A 14,879-nucleotide genomic window follows, 5' to 3' on the forward strand; every position below is an offset into this window, starting at 1 on the left:
TTTTGTTTTTTATGCTTTATCTACTTATTTCCTTGTGCCAAGACAGTAAAATTGTGGAACATCACTAATACTTTGTTATGAAGAGAGCCAGTAAGCCTTGGCTAGGTGGTGTTGTAAGCATTGTTCCGTTTATTCACCTCGGCGAGATAAAAATAAAAAGAGACCCACATGCTACATATTGACCTCCCGTGGTTCGGCAAATTCTCTGGTTCGGCACCAGTCAGGTTCCGAGGGTGCTGGACTAGAGAGGTTCAACCTTGTATTAATTTTAGTTACTTTTCAAGCACTGTCTATGTTTGGTGCTTTACAAACAAATATGTCATGGCCAGTCCCCAAAAGAGCTTACAAGCTATACTCTACAGAAACCAAACATGAAAGACACAAATAGATCATAGTGCTATCTTGAGCCAGATATGGCATATGAATCTGGCAGAGGTCATTATTTTAAATATTTCACCGAAAAGGGGTGGTATGAAGAAAAACTGAGAATGATTTGCTATTCTATGCTGTCCCTCCAAAGGACCAGCAAACCAAAACTGAGGATATCAGCTGAAAAGGGGGCCTCCCAATGTAACTGCATGTCAATGAGGAAATAAATGAAAGATGTTTATTAAAATAAGGACTTAAAGGTGATGTGTAAAGGGGTGTTTTAAATTGGGCTGTGCCTTTTGTTTATTCTTTATGGTTTATAAAAAGGGCTTTTGAAAGTTGGGCATTTTTTAAATTTGATTTCTCCTGCTTGCTTTTTTACTTTAGAAATATCAGGCATTTCTACTCCCTGATTTTGCTGAGGGCCCCCTAAAGGATACTGAGATGTATATTTTGAGTCACACACCTTAATTGAAGGAGTAACATTCCTGAATCTTTAACAAAATGTCTTTTATTCAAAATGTTAATGACTCACAGAAGTTATTAACAAAAAACAAACACAAAACAGTTTCAAACAGTCTGACTAAAAATCCTTTGTCTTTCAGTTGCTCAACTTTCACTTTTTTAGCTCATATGTCATAATTTCACTAGTTCTCCATGGGCATGTCTACACTAAAAACGTAAGTCGATCTATATTAGTTTGACTACAGCCACCGCAGTAATTACTGCAACGGTTCATGTCCACACTACTCTGCTTGGGTCGGTGGTGTGCATCCTCACCAGCAGCTCTTCCACTGACCTAAGAGGGGCAGTGTGGGGAGCTGAGAGCCCAGTCCCTACTCCCTGCCAGCTGTCCCTGCTCCCCACTGGGAGCCCGGCTCCCCCACTCCACTCTTGGCTCCCTGCTCCACACTGGGAGCATGACAGGCTTCCAGCTCCGCACTCCCCACTGGGAGCACAGTTGTCTCCTGGGCTCCCAGTCGGTTCCTGGGCTCCCAGTCGGCTGCTCCCCTTTCCCCATTCTCAGTTCCCTGCCTCCAGCCAGGAACGTTGACTGCCCATCGTCAGCTCTCACCTCGCTGCTCCCCACTGGGACCGGGGCAGCTGCCTGGAATCTCATCTCCCTGTCAGGAGCAAGGAAGCCATCTGGGCTCCCAACGGGGAGCCTGGAGCCTCAGTGCAGCCTGGCTCTGAGCAGGGAGGACTTTCTGGAGCCGTGAAATTGACAAGAATGATAGCCAACAGCCGATGTAAGTAATATAGTAACTGTGTCGCCCTAACTACACCAACCTAAGACCTACCCTCTGATGGAGATGGAGTTATTATGTTGACATAGTAGGGCACTTACATCTGTGGGAGCAAGGCTGTAGTGCAGACACTGACATAGTTAGATTGACATAAGCTGCCTTACATCAACCTAACTGTATAGTGTAGACCAAGGCTAACTCATCATAGGGCTTGTCTACACTACCGCACAGAGTCGATCTAAGACACGCAACTTCAGCTACGTGAATAGCGTAGCTGAAATCAACGTACTTAGATCTACTTACCGTGGTGTCTTCACTGCGGTAAGTCAACAGCTGATGCTCTCCCATGAACTCCGCTTGCACGTCTCGTTCTGGTGGAGTACCGGAGTCGACGGGAGAGCGCTCAGCAATCGATTTATCACATCTATGCTAGACGCGATAAATCGACCCCAGCTGGATTGATCACTGCCCGCTGATCCGGCAGGTAGTATAGACAAGCCCATAGAGTCTTTCAGGCTAGACAGGACCTGAATTACTAACATAAAGAAAAAGCAGACAAAATTTTAAAAATAACCCTTTCAGATCTTCCTTATGCATCAAAAAGAAGAAAAATAAAGCCTCGTCTTAGTTTCTTTTCCCCCTTGCAGATCACCTTTAAAATATATAGAAACTATGTTGATTCTTCTACCATACTTGGTGGACCTACAGTCAATGGGAAAAATTTTCCAAAGCACCTCAATGGTTTAGCAGATTCAAATCCTGTTTTAAAGAACTCCTAAGTCACTTGGAGGTGGCCCAAATGATACTTACATTCCTAAGTAATTTTAAGTGTGTTTGAAAATTGGATTTAGACACCTAAATCACTTGCAATCAGACTTTACAAGGGACATAAAGATACAGATAGGCTCTTTTGAAAATTCCATTAGGCACTCATCTACATTTTTAGGTGGCAAAATACCTCTAAAAGTCTGGCCTTTAGGCACTTTTTAAAATTTTACCCATTGTTAAATTTATTCCAGGAATCAGAAAAATCAGTAATTGCCATAGCAATCTCTGTATCAGACTAGGGAAAACTTGATTCTGGAATAGAAGACATTGAATAACATACATACATTCACATGTATTTGAGAAATGTGTCCACTTTTGTATATTAAGAATAAAGTATCTTTTCAGTTGAAAAACATTTTTCTTGTTGTGTTCCTTTCTAGAAGGAAATTAGTTTTCACTAACAGAAGTGTCTTTTTTTTCTCAAGATCTGAGACAACATGTATTTTGTCTTTTCTCTTTTAATATGTCTTGGTGTTAAAAATTATGACATTTGTTGCTTGGGGGAAAAAACATACATTGGAATAAACAGTGTGAGGAATCTCAGTCTCTGATCTCACTGATGAAGAATTGTTAATGTGGTGGGGGGGGGGGTGGTTAGAACCTTGTTTTTTATAGAGACAGACTGATTTCAATGAATAGTGCAGTGATTACCTGCTATTCTGTTCCTCCTAACCAGAACCAGTAGCCACACTAGACCTCTTCACAGCCCTGTCTCTGGAGTCAAGGACTGAATTTAGTTTACAAGTTGGCCAAATATGATCAAATCATTATACCAAAAAGACAACAATTTAAAAACAGAAAGGAATATCTAGTAAATCTACATAAATATCCTCCATAAGTAGCTGTTTTCAGTTAGATAAGCAAGGACCAGAAAATTCTCACTAGCTCATACTTGACTGTAAAAGAAGCCAATTGTTATCAAGTATTTGTTCTTCCCATTCAGCTCCCCCTCCCGTATACTTTCATTCCTAAATTCTTATTTCACTAGTACTGAAACATATGCTACCAAATACCTTTTATATCTTTTTCTGGAAGCTGGAAAATTATTCAGTGTCTAAAATATCCCCATTCTGCCTCCAACAGATTGATTATGATCTAGGAGAAATAGTGATAAAACCACAGTCCAGCAAAGAAATGCCATTTTTATTCATTAAAGTGACATTTTTAGGGGCTGGCTGCTTTGCCAAGTGGCGTACCTGGGTTGAAATCTTGATTTTTTTGATCTCCAGATCAGGAGGGGGCCAGGAGTCGCGTAGATCCAACCACTGAGCCCTGTTTGGAAGGAATACCTTGTGTCACTCAGCAGTGACATCCCTACCAGTTAAGGAGCACTATTGTCCATGAGTCAGGTGGAAATCTCTGGGCTCATTGGAACCTCCTCAGAAATGCAAATGATTCTTAAGGGGAAAACAGTATTTTTTTTCTTTCCAAAATCTTTTAAATACATCACTGTCAAAATACACTTAACCTTGTCCTTACTCTGTAAAGTTGTCTCTCTCTCTCTCGCTCTCTCACTCACACACACACACACTCTCTCTCTCTCTCTCTCTCTAGATGGAAAGGATCAAAAAGACCATGCAGTCTATTCTTGAGGGCCAGCACAGGATAATTCCCTGCAATCACTTTCCCTGTGAGAGGCTGGCTAATGTGCAAAGGAGAGATGATGTGACAGCTTTGAGACGGCAACTTTCTGCCTTTGGTGAGAGAGCACAACACAATAATAGCATAGTGTAAGGGCAAATTACAGTGACTTCCATGGGAACTGTGGCTCAGAGCAGCAGGCCCTTAGTGAGCACATTGTAGTGAGAAACGTCAGCTACTTTAGGGTATGTCCAGACTACCCGCCGGATCAGTGAGTAGCAATCGATCTATCGGGGATCGATATATCGCATCGCATCTCATCTAGACACGATATATTGATCCCCGAACGCGCTCCCGTCGACTCCGGAACTCCACCAGGGCAAGCGGCGGTAGCGGAGTCGATGGGGGAGCCGCGGCCGTTGATCCCGCGCCGTGAGGACGGGAGGTAAGTTGAAATAAGCTACGTCGACTTCAGCTACGCTATTCCCGTAGCTGAAGTTGCGTATCTTACATCGACTCGCCCGCTCCCCCCCCCCCAGTGTAGACCAGGGAAACAGGACTTGTGACACCAGTTTTCAGTACGACTTAAATGGGAAAAGTGATATTGGCAAGAAGAGATGCAAGTCTAATTCAGAGCATCAATGCCCCACTTCTGCCCATGAACACTATTTTTTGCAGTGGCAGTGGTGATTTCTGCCTTTTGAATTTGCACAAGGCAGAAATTTGTCCTTTTTTTGCAGGAAAATGTTCACATTGACTTAGCAAGAAAAGCATCTTTCACGCTGCTAAACCTCATCTCACATTGCTCAATCTGTATGTTATAGAACAATCCCTTCTGTGTCTTACATGGCGCTTGTGTTAAATATTTCACATCAAAGGTAAGCAGCTACTCTAGGTTTTGTTTTATGTGGGCCCTTTAAGCTGCTAATTATGAAAATGTACCTGCTAAGTACTCTGATAATATACATTTTATGAACTTACTTCTGCTTCAGTTCATTAAACACTCTGGGGGAGGGGAGGAGAAAATTAATGCAACGTGAAGCAGAATCTGATTGGCTAAAGCAAAACGGAGCAGTTGCCTTAAAACCACCTTCTTGTTAATTGGAAAAGGCGAGCCAGGTTCATTAATGTCTGGTAGAAGAGAAAGTGGATTGCTGAGTGATCATAAGTGATCTTATAAAAAGCCTCTCAGCTGAAGTGTTTAGTAAGAGCAAAATCATTTTTTTCATTTTCCTGCCTGGGTGGCTATCACTACACGTTTGAGGCCAAATAATTCCTTCCACTTTTAGGCATCGGGGGGCTAAAATGAGTGGGAAAACCTTTCCAAATGGCCACAGCACTTATCGAACAGAGGGGATTTGTGCCTAAGTAGTATAATTTCCCCCTCCTTCTGACTTCGTGGAAGCCGAGGTCATGTGAGAACTCCATGCACCGAGAGGCTCAGAGAAGTTTGGGAGTAGAGAAGATGTGAGCTGGAGAACATCTCTAGAAGGTAATGTGAATCTGCGCTGCATAAATTAATGCTGTATACTGTGAGCTGGATTTTGCTATGCTAGTCACTGGGAGTAGTACCCAATTCCTCAAGCAGTCGCACTGAAATCAATGGTACCACTCAGTAACAGTGAGGGTGGCTGACTAGGACTGGGCTGGCATTTAAGTTCCCCAGTGCCTGTCCCTGGTTGTTGGGACAATGTCTGCAGTTATTTATTCCCCACATAGGTCAATAGTTTCAAAATCCAACTAACAGCTGATCTACTGGGCTGTACTACGAGTGCCTAGTTCTGCAGCTCAACTTTGAATAATTCTTGCACACCCAGTGGCAATATTCAGCTTTTTACCCTCCGTGGTCTCACCTTGGGCCTGATTTGTCAGAAAATCCACAAGTGGAAAGGGTTTTCCACTAGTCTTTGGCCCTTCCTCAGGTCTTTATGTGGAGGCCATGATCTGGCCTTAGTCAAGTATACAAAAATATCTTAGCACACTATTAACCCCTTCCTGGCCCTATGGACATTACAGTAAATGTGTCAAAGGTTCAAAATCTGAAAACAACAATCTGGACCCTTTCTAAGTTACAGAGATTTGAAAATGTTTATTGATATCACATAAGGTTTTTGCAGTTGTACAAATGAGTGGGACTGGGTGCTTTGGGAGCTGTACTGTATGGTAATTTATTTCATGTGCTCAGATTCTACCATGATGACCGCAATGTAAATACCTAGATGGATAGCTGGCTGGTGCAGTGTAGAATAGAATCATAGGACTGGAAGGGACCTGGAGAAGTCATCTAGGCCAGTCCTCTGCATTCATGGCAGGACTGTGTCTAGGAACACACTGTGCAAGTGCTGTGGCTTCCCATGCTGCATTCTGGGGCTCTCGCTGCATGTACTCTCCATGCCGTAGCACTTGCAGTATTTCTCAAGGAATTCTCAAGTTTGTTGCCTTCCTGCATCTTTCTCCTGGAGAAATGGTATGATTGTTGCCATCAGAAGACTAAAATACACACAGTTAGTGTTTCCGTGGGAACAAAAAGTCTGGGGACTTGAGGCAAAGATAACGAATATCCAGATGACTCTTTAAAACATTTACACCAAAAAGGACAAAAACTATTATTTTGATACAAATGATTAAAACTATGTTTAGCTGATATAGACTCATTGGCTATTTATGCCCATTTGTAACCATTTTTACAATGACATGTGATAAGGATTTCTCATGTGCCTTAATACAAAATGCAGATATTTATAAATACAGACTTCACCACAATGCTGCAGTAGCTGAAAGGAAGGGATAATCTCACATACCTTCCTCACAGCAATTCCTACGTACAGTGGCAATGAGTTACAGACATAATGTTAACCTTAAAGGTGAACTGGAAAGCTGCAAATTGAGTTAAGCCCAGATTTATGTGCTGCCTGTCCCCACTAACCAGGCTATAGGGAACACTGAATGAAGTTGTAACTAGCCTTTTAAAACTCTTTCCCTGACACTCCCCCTGAAATCTTCCTTGTTTACTGAAGCTATGCAAACAGCCCAAGAAAGAAGCATTCACTCACATCCCAAATACCAGACGTCTCAGTTCAATCCAACATATCTGAGCTGTCACAGAATGGTGCACTCTGGGATCTCTTCAGTGAACCTGGAAGTATCAACAGAATTTCACAGATAAGACGATGGAATTTCTGAAATGTTAGTTCAAATTAATTTATGTGCTGAATCTCCCCCACAGCCTAGTTAGTGGGTTTATTCGATGCATACATTTGAGCTTAACGCCATATTCATTTCATTGGGTTTTGTAATTCAGTTTTAACTTTGAATTTCCTGGCACTGTTGCGCCTTAAATGTTGTTTTTTTTAAGTGTCCAGGAAAGCTGAAGAAATATTAAGGGAGGGGGAATTCCTCTGAAATGGACAAAGTTTGGGGCATGGATCATCTCATTGACATTAATAGAACTCCTTCTCTAATAGACACAAATGTCTGTTTCCCCCATCAATAGCCAGCGAATTTACACCAGTGAGATTAGGTTGCATATATTTTCTGCACATCAGGTGAAATTCATTCCATTTAAGCATTGCATTGGTTTTGTGTGGCCTCTCCATACAGCAGTAAATTAAACCCTTTGAGAGAAGGCCAGACCATTTAAAACCTCTGTTCCACTTGTGTACTACATAAACTGACACACACAAATATTAAAGTGATTGCTGTAGTAATAAAGAAGGATTTGTTACAGAACATTAGTGGTTTGTTATATCTTTTAGACATTTATACAAAGGAACACTTTACCTTCTGTTGACCTTTAATTAGCCCCATTGACCATAATTTGACTCAAATGCAGAATGTATTCTTTGCACTGTGTTGGAGATTGAATTATTCGGAAAAAATTATATACATCTTTGCATAGCATTCCTATGATTTTATATATATCAAAGTGGTATAGAAAAGTGTACCTTAGCTAATGCAAAACCAGCAAGCTGCAAATGTTACATTTATGTCCTATTTCACTTGCTTCAATGAGGCAGTATGTTGCCTATCAAATGTCACAACCTGAATGTTTTGTCTTAATTCTGAAGTCAATAACCATCCTGCAATTGCAGTTGGACATACTCCAGTATTTGCTCTTCAAATACATTTCTAAAAATGTTTAACTTATTGGTAAGTACTAGAAGGAAGGCAGATTAAATGGCTGGCTCTGCTGAAAAAATTCTAGAGTAGAGAGAATTTTAAGTATGAAGTGAATATATGAAACTCTCCTCTTGATAGTGGATAAGAAGTTAAAAAAAAAGAATTAACATTGTATGATGAAAGATGAAAAGGTTGAAGTCACTGGTTTGACTGCTGGACCTTCTAGAGGAGATATCTGTAAAAAGAATGAAATAGAAAGTTGAGCTGGGGAATATCACATGAAATTTACCACAGATCAAAATATTACTTTTTTGCACTTCAAAGGCATCCCTCTTATTTTCATAGGTTATTTAACCCCGCTGGCAATCTCTGCAATGCATAAATATTTTTGATGGCATGCAAAGTATCTTCTTAATGGTGTATAGATGCTATACAGTGAGGAGGTTGAAATGTATAAATATTCATGTCAGCAAAGATGCTGTCAACCCCCTGACAAGACATGATAGCAGAAATTAAAATATAAAAAGGATATTCCATTTTTTCCCTCCGTTTTCTCTTCAAGTTTAGCACTTGGCTGCATGCTTAGGGTAAAGAAATGCCCTCTGAAAGATCGTGTTTTGGTTCAGGTGTAGGAAATTAAAAGGGAAGCTCCTCAAACTCGACAGTTTAATTTACTTCTCTTAAGCTCTTTAATACCAAACTTATCAGTTCTCTCTGTTAGGCATTAACTTGTTAAATGAGTCTTAATTATACATAAGCAGATGGAGATTTGAATTAAAATTACCTTACACTCGAGTGGCTTTAGTTCATTATAACATATCTTCCTCTTAATCATTTAGGCAGTCTCATCATCTTTCATATAGAAAGTTATTAAAGTATTCCAATTTCCATATTTCTTCAGATACAGCCACTATTAAATGGCACACAGTGCATATTAGTTGGAGACTTATACCATGCAATAGTTAGTGAATTATTCATGTTGGTAACAATTTTTGTACTTTTGTGTCATCTATATCATTTTATTTTAAAGGTTTTATATTTACTTGATGTTTGGTATTTCACCTCATTTAATTTTAAATGTGATTTATAATGCCACACCACTTTCACAGTGATAAGACAAGGAACAAGGTATCTTGTTCATTTCATACCTCTTTTCACTAGAGATCAGGAAATGGACAAACAGGTGTTCATTGGAAGTTTTGCTATAATAAAGGCTGGAGTGGAAGGTAAGAGATTTCCAGGAATCACAATTACTCCTCATCTTCAATGTCCCATTTAAGCAACATCATCACCTCTGGCATCCCCAGCCCCCAAAAGATGTTCCATAGGACTAGCCCAGGGGTGGGCAAACTTTTTGGCCCTAGGGCCACATCTGGGTATGGAAATTGTATGGTGGGCCATGAATGCTCACGAAATTGGTGGTTGGGGTGTGGGAGGGAGTGAGGGTTCCGGCTGGGGGTGCGGGCTCTGGGGTGGGGCCAGAAATGAGGAGTTCAGGGTGCGGGAGAGGACTCTGGGCTGGGGCAGGGGGTTGGGGTTTGGGCTGGTGAAGGCTCTGGCTGGGGGTGCAGGCTATGGGGTGCAGGAGGGTGGGAGGGGGTCAGGGGTGCAGGCTCCGGGCTGCAGTTAATTCAAGCAGCTCCCGGAAGTAGCAGCATGTCCCCACTCTGGCTCCTACATGGAGGCATGATCAGGTGACTCTGAGCCCTGCCCTATCCGCAGGCATCACCCTTGCAGCTCCCATTGGCCCCGTTTGCCACAAGCTCCTGACCCTGCTCCCCGGCAGGATTAAAACGTCTGAAGGACAGGATGTGGCCCCCGGGCCATAGTTTGCCCACCCCAGACTAGCCTGTCTTTCCGCAAAATGAAAAGATTTTGCACAGAGAAGCAAAATACCTTTTAATTTTTGCTGACTTACTGTATATTAACCCTCTCCAATGAGAGAATGAATGTCTCAGTCAGTGAAACTGAACAATACTTTATTCAGAAGCTACTGAATATGTGTGCAGGAATAGAGTCATGTACAGACATTCTTTCAAAGTCAGAAAGCCACAACTAGCCATTTAATCATCCCCAGCTCTGCTTCTCCAGGGTAAAAATAAGGAAAAATTGAACAAAAAAGTGGCATTTTGGTTCCAGTAAGCAATTTACAACCATTCACAAAGGAAACCCCAATGAGACTTTTCAAAGGCAAACACACATCGTTTCCTTTGCTAGAGGCAGGCAGACTGTTCTCAGGATCCTCTTAGTTAATATTTTACCCAAGCACTCTTCAGTGTAAAACCAGCAGACAGGTAACTGCATTAGCAAGATGAGTGACAATGACAGCAGAGTCAAACGGCTGCTTTTGCACTAGCAAACTTCATAGCCTTAATTCACTATGGGTTCAGTTCTATTGGTAGGGCTGTAGTGGAAACTGGGCTCAGGAATTTATGCCACCATGTTAGAGAGGAAGGATGCTCCAGTAGTTAGAATAATACTGACCTAGGCCATAGAAGACCAAGCTTCAGTTCCCGTGCTACCACAGACTGTCAGGGTGATCTTGAGCATGGCACTTAGGCCCAGATCCTCAAAGGTATTTATGTGCCTTTTTGCCTCTTTAGGCACCTAAGTCCACCATTTAGACACCACTGACATTTTCAGAACTGCCACTCAGTTGCTGCTTAACTCCAGAGGTCCTTAGACAACCATTAATATGTCTGTGCTGGAATTGGAGGGGCAATTCCCAGCTCAGGTAGACATACCAGCTAGCTGTGTGTGAGCTAGAACACCAGAAATGGCATGTAGCTGTGGCTGCACAAGTGGTGGCATGGGCTAACTTCCTCAAGTTCATACCTAGGGACACGGGATTGCACTTAAGGTGGTTAGCCAATCCTGTCACCACTATTTTTAGTGTGTTTGCTAGCCTCCTAAGTGCCTCGCCTCTCCTCTCCCTGCCCCTGCCCTCAGCATTGCTCTCCTGGTTAGCTTAGAAGGTTCCCCATTCAGATGCTGGCTTTTGAGGATTCCTTTCTTAGGCACCAAATGCGCCTCATGCATTGTATGGGGAGCCAGGGACTGAGATTAAGTACTTCTGAGGATCTGTGCGTTAGTCTGTCTCAGTTCCCATCTGTAAAAATGGGTTAATAGCACTTCCCTATCTTACAGGAGAGTTGTGTGGATAAATACATTAAAGACTGAGAGGAGCTCAAATATTGTGGTGATGGGGGCCACATAAATATCTTAGCTTGGTTTTTTTACCATGAGTTTTTGTACCATTACAGTTACAAAGTTTGCTAGTGCAGATGAGTCCTACCCAGGCCTGTGGGTTGTATAGGTTATGCTTTACTGTGGGCTCATGACTGCAGTTCATTTAATTATGAAATTAAGCACAGTCGGTTGTTAACATTAGCTAGGTCAATAGTTCTAATATATGCGATTACACATAGAGGTGATACCAATACAGTTCCAGAGGTCAGTCAAGCCCTTCTCCTCAGAGGAGATCTACAGTGCCTGACTCCACTGGAGCAACTGCATTAAGTATCCGAAGGACTGTAGCTTCTAGGACAAAAAAAAAAAATTACAGGCAACCCACAACCAGCATGTGAACGTTATGTTGATTTCTAATTGCATCATATTAGCAGTTTGACACTGCATGTTGCTAATGCTTGTTTTTCCAAAATGCAGTGTAGAAGTATAATCATATTAACACCTTGAAAGCAAACATTGAGGTAGTAGCAATTGTTAATGCAATCTTCTTTTAAGCAGCTTGTTTAAACAGTGCATCGATGTGTGAGGAAATGCCTGCATTTCAGTGTTTTCAAATAGCCATGCTTGCAATCCACTGCTGAATGTATTTTAAGGTACCAGATGTTCATTTGCTGTATGTTCCCATGAACATATAGTATTTTGCCTGCATACCTGTAATGTTTCTGTTGGACCCTTCCACAGCTCAGCACAGAAGTTTCTTATACACTCAGTTGCCTCACGAGCAAAATTTGCTGGCTCTCTGACATGTCATAAACAGGAATGGCGTGTTTTGTTGACATATATTCCTACAAGTCTTTTTCTCTCTGTATTTTCTTTCCATGAGTGGAACCATTGATTCTTCTTACTCACATTGTCAGGCTGAAAATGGCAGATACTGTACATAAATGCTGTAAAGCTGTTTGGACTCCTCAAGCTCTGAACATCAGCCTTTGCACCAACTAATTAAGTTTTCTGCTTGCCGCCATTGAAAGCTTCAGTCAGGTATAATTAAAACTGAGCAGACGATGACAGCGATGGCATTTGTCAGAATCATCCAGTGGTTCAAATACCAGTTCTGACAGAAATGTCAAACTGATAGCGCTACCATCTTCCCAGTGCACGCCAGGGAAAGCAGGAACAACTTTTATTATAAATGCCTGGCTGATAACCTTTGTGAATCCCAGAACACCAAATGCTACACATGAAATTTCATTACCCTGGGAGAGAATTCAGCTCTTGGATACTCACATTCCATGAAGTAAAACCCACGCCTCCTTCAGCACCTTTGCAAGTGTCTGCTCCTTTCAGGTCATGAAAAACTGAGTGGGAAGTAATAGTGGTTTCAGCAGAGCTGAGCATCAAGATTTGAGAAGCTTTCACTAGGGCTTTGTTTTTTTTGGTTTTTTTTTTTTAAGTTAAAACCAAACCAGTGTATATATTATCTGTATCGATAGTGGACATGGTGTCACTGAGGAAATAAGGAGAATGTTATTATCTTGTACAGACAAGTAGGAATACATGTCCCTTCTCCAAGGAACTTAAGAGTCTAAATTAGCCTGTTAGTGTTAAAGATTATGGGAAAGCAGAGGGAGGAAGGAAGACGGCAGAGAACAAAGGTATAGGGAAATATTGTTCTTAGGAGAGTATTAACAGAAAGAGCAATTGCATTTGTTGCATTTTCATACAGAACATCTTTAGCTATTTAATCATCTCAGTTGTCTTAGTGCATTTCTAATGCACCTCTCGTGTCTGTATTATTGAGGGTTTCCATTCTTTTTTCCTTTTCTCATTTAAATAAAACCAGGCCTGAGAAAACAGCAGAGTGAGACAGACAAAGTGATACTTTAATATAGCAGTGGGGTGGAAGAGCCCATGTCATTAGATATTACTTTGAGGTCCTTAAATTATGCTCTGGCCTATGTTCATTACATGTTTCCTGTGTGTCTGTCAGAGTACAACCATCACAGTGGCACCTAAAATGGGAGAAGACCTGCTGGCCTGTGTTCTTTTTGACTGAGAATCCCACACAGGGTAGGGTATGTGTTCACTGCAGAGGTGCTGCTTCTAGCCCCCTTCCTGTCCACACACAAAAAACACTCACCTGAGCTTGGTGGAGCTTTCAACTCAGGCTAGTTGTCATGGCTGGAGGTATGGGTTAGAGCCTGGGTTCCCCTTTCACTGGGGCTGGTAACCCACCCACTTTGCAGTGTGGACACAGGTTAAATCACTTAAGTGCTGTGCTGATAGTTCTCCAATGTCTTCCCACAAATCCCCTGATGTTCTCAGAATAACAGGCAAGTCCTCCCACAATTCACTGGTAAAGAATCCTACAATAGCTCATCTTACATGCAGTACAAAGAACCATGGGATACGCCCCCAGAGGTCTTAGCAACACACACGCCACTGTTTCAAGTACAAAGTCCACCATCAGACATGATTGGCCTTTGAAGCAAAACAGTCTGTTTTTTAGATCAGGCTAAAGGACCTGGAGACAGCACCAAAGGAGACTTCAATGGCAGAGGGAGTGGAGGAGCAGGACCCAGAGACCAGGAGCAGGAACAGACCAGGGACCTGGAGCAGACCACATGGTCAGATGGACTGGAGGGAGTCCTGGGGCCATAGTCCAAGGATCTGTTGAGCGGTGGCCCCTGGGAACAGGCTGGGGAGGAAGCAGCAGTGGGAGCTGGAACTGCAGCCGGGTAAGAGGCCATCACCACCTTTGTTATTGTTAGGTGGGAAATAGTGAAGTACATGGGAGGGTTTCCCAGGTTATGACCAATGTACTTATAATTATACAGGCTATTATGGTGTATGGGATGGACTTAGTTTCAGGAGAGAGCAGAAGCCATGTCATTTCCTTGCCTCTACTTCCAACATTCCCCACCACATGTGAGCGAAGATGCAGTCCAGGCATAGGGCGGGATGGGGATTTAAACATGCAATAAGTGATTTAGTCTAGCTATCTTTGCACTAATTACTGGGAGGAAAATAATACATATGCCTGGGATTACAGGCACAGCAAGCATGCGTGCCTTATCCCACGTATACTGCTGGCTTTATTAGTCTGTCACACCAGTGTACTCTTCTATAGTTATATCAATGCTAGTTTTACAGCACTGTCCCAGACTGCCTGCATTGTAAGACCCAGTGGCTGTCTAAGTGAAAAAGCCCCTTGGTGATGGTAGAACTTGGCCTTCTGGTGCTCTCCATTCGCAGCACAGTGTCCGAGCCAGGGGATTTTTCATAGAGGAGAAAACAGACATTCGGGGAGATTCCTGGTCAGGGTAAACAGGGCCGGCTCTAGGAATTTTGCTGCCCAAAGCAAAAACCATTTTGGCCGCCCCCGGTTCTTTAATTACCCCACCCCTGGCCCCGCCTCAACTCCACCCCTTCCCCAAATCCCCAGCCCTGCTTCCTCCCCCCAGGCTCTCAAGCCTAGGAGGGAGGGAGGGGGAGCAGCGGTGCGCGAAACACCCGTTTCGCGCGCCGCGGCCGCTCGGGATCTCC

The 14,879-nt window shown here is 42.6% G+C and overlaps 1 long non-coding RNA gene across 1 annotated transcript; it reads right to left on the reverse strand.

Annotated features, from left to right (window-relative positions):
- Positions 1-6,127: 6,127 nt before the first annotated feature.
- On the reverse strand, positions 6,128-14,660 carry LOC101951154 (uncharacterized). Its single transcript, XR_006173482.2, has 3 exons — positions 7,806-14,660; positions 7,079-7,161; positions 6,128-6,481 (listed from the first exon to the last, which is right to left on the reverse strand). It is a non-coding gene; the product is annotated as an uncharacterized LOC101951154 (long non-coding RNA).
- Between the last annotated feature and the right edge of the window lie 219 nt (positions 14,661-14,879).

This window comes from Chrysemys picta, chromosome 1, assembly GCF_011386835.1.
Source record: "Chrysemys picta bellii isolate R12L10 chromosome 1, ASM1138683v2, whole genome shotgun sequence".
Taxonomy (NCBI): domain Eukaryota; kingdom Metazoa; phylum Chordata; order Testudines; family Emydidae; genus Chrysemys; species Chrysemys picta.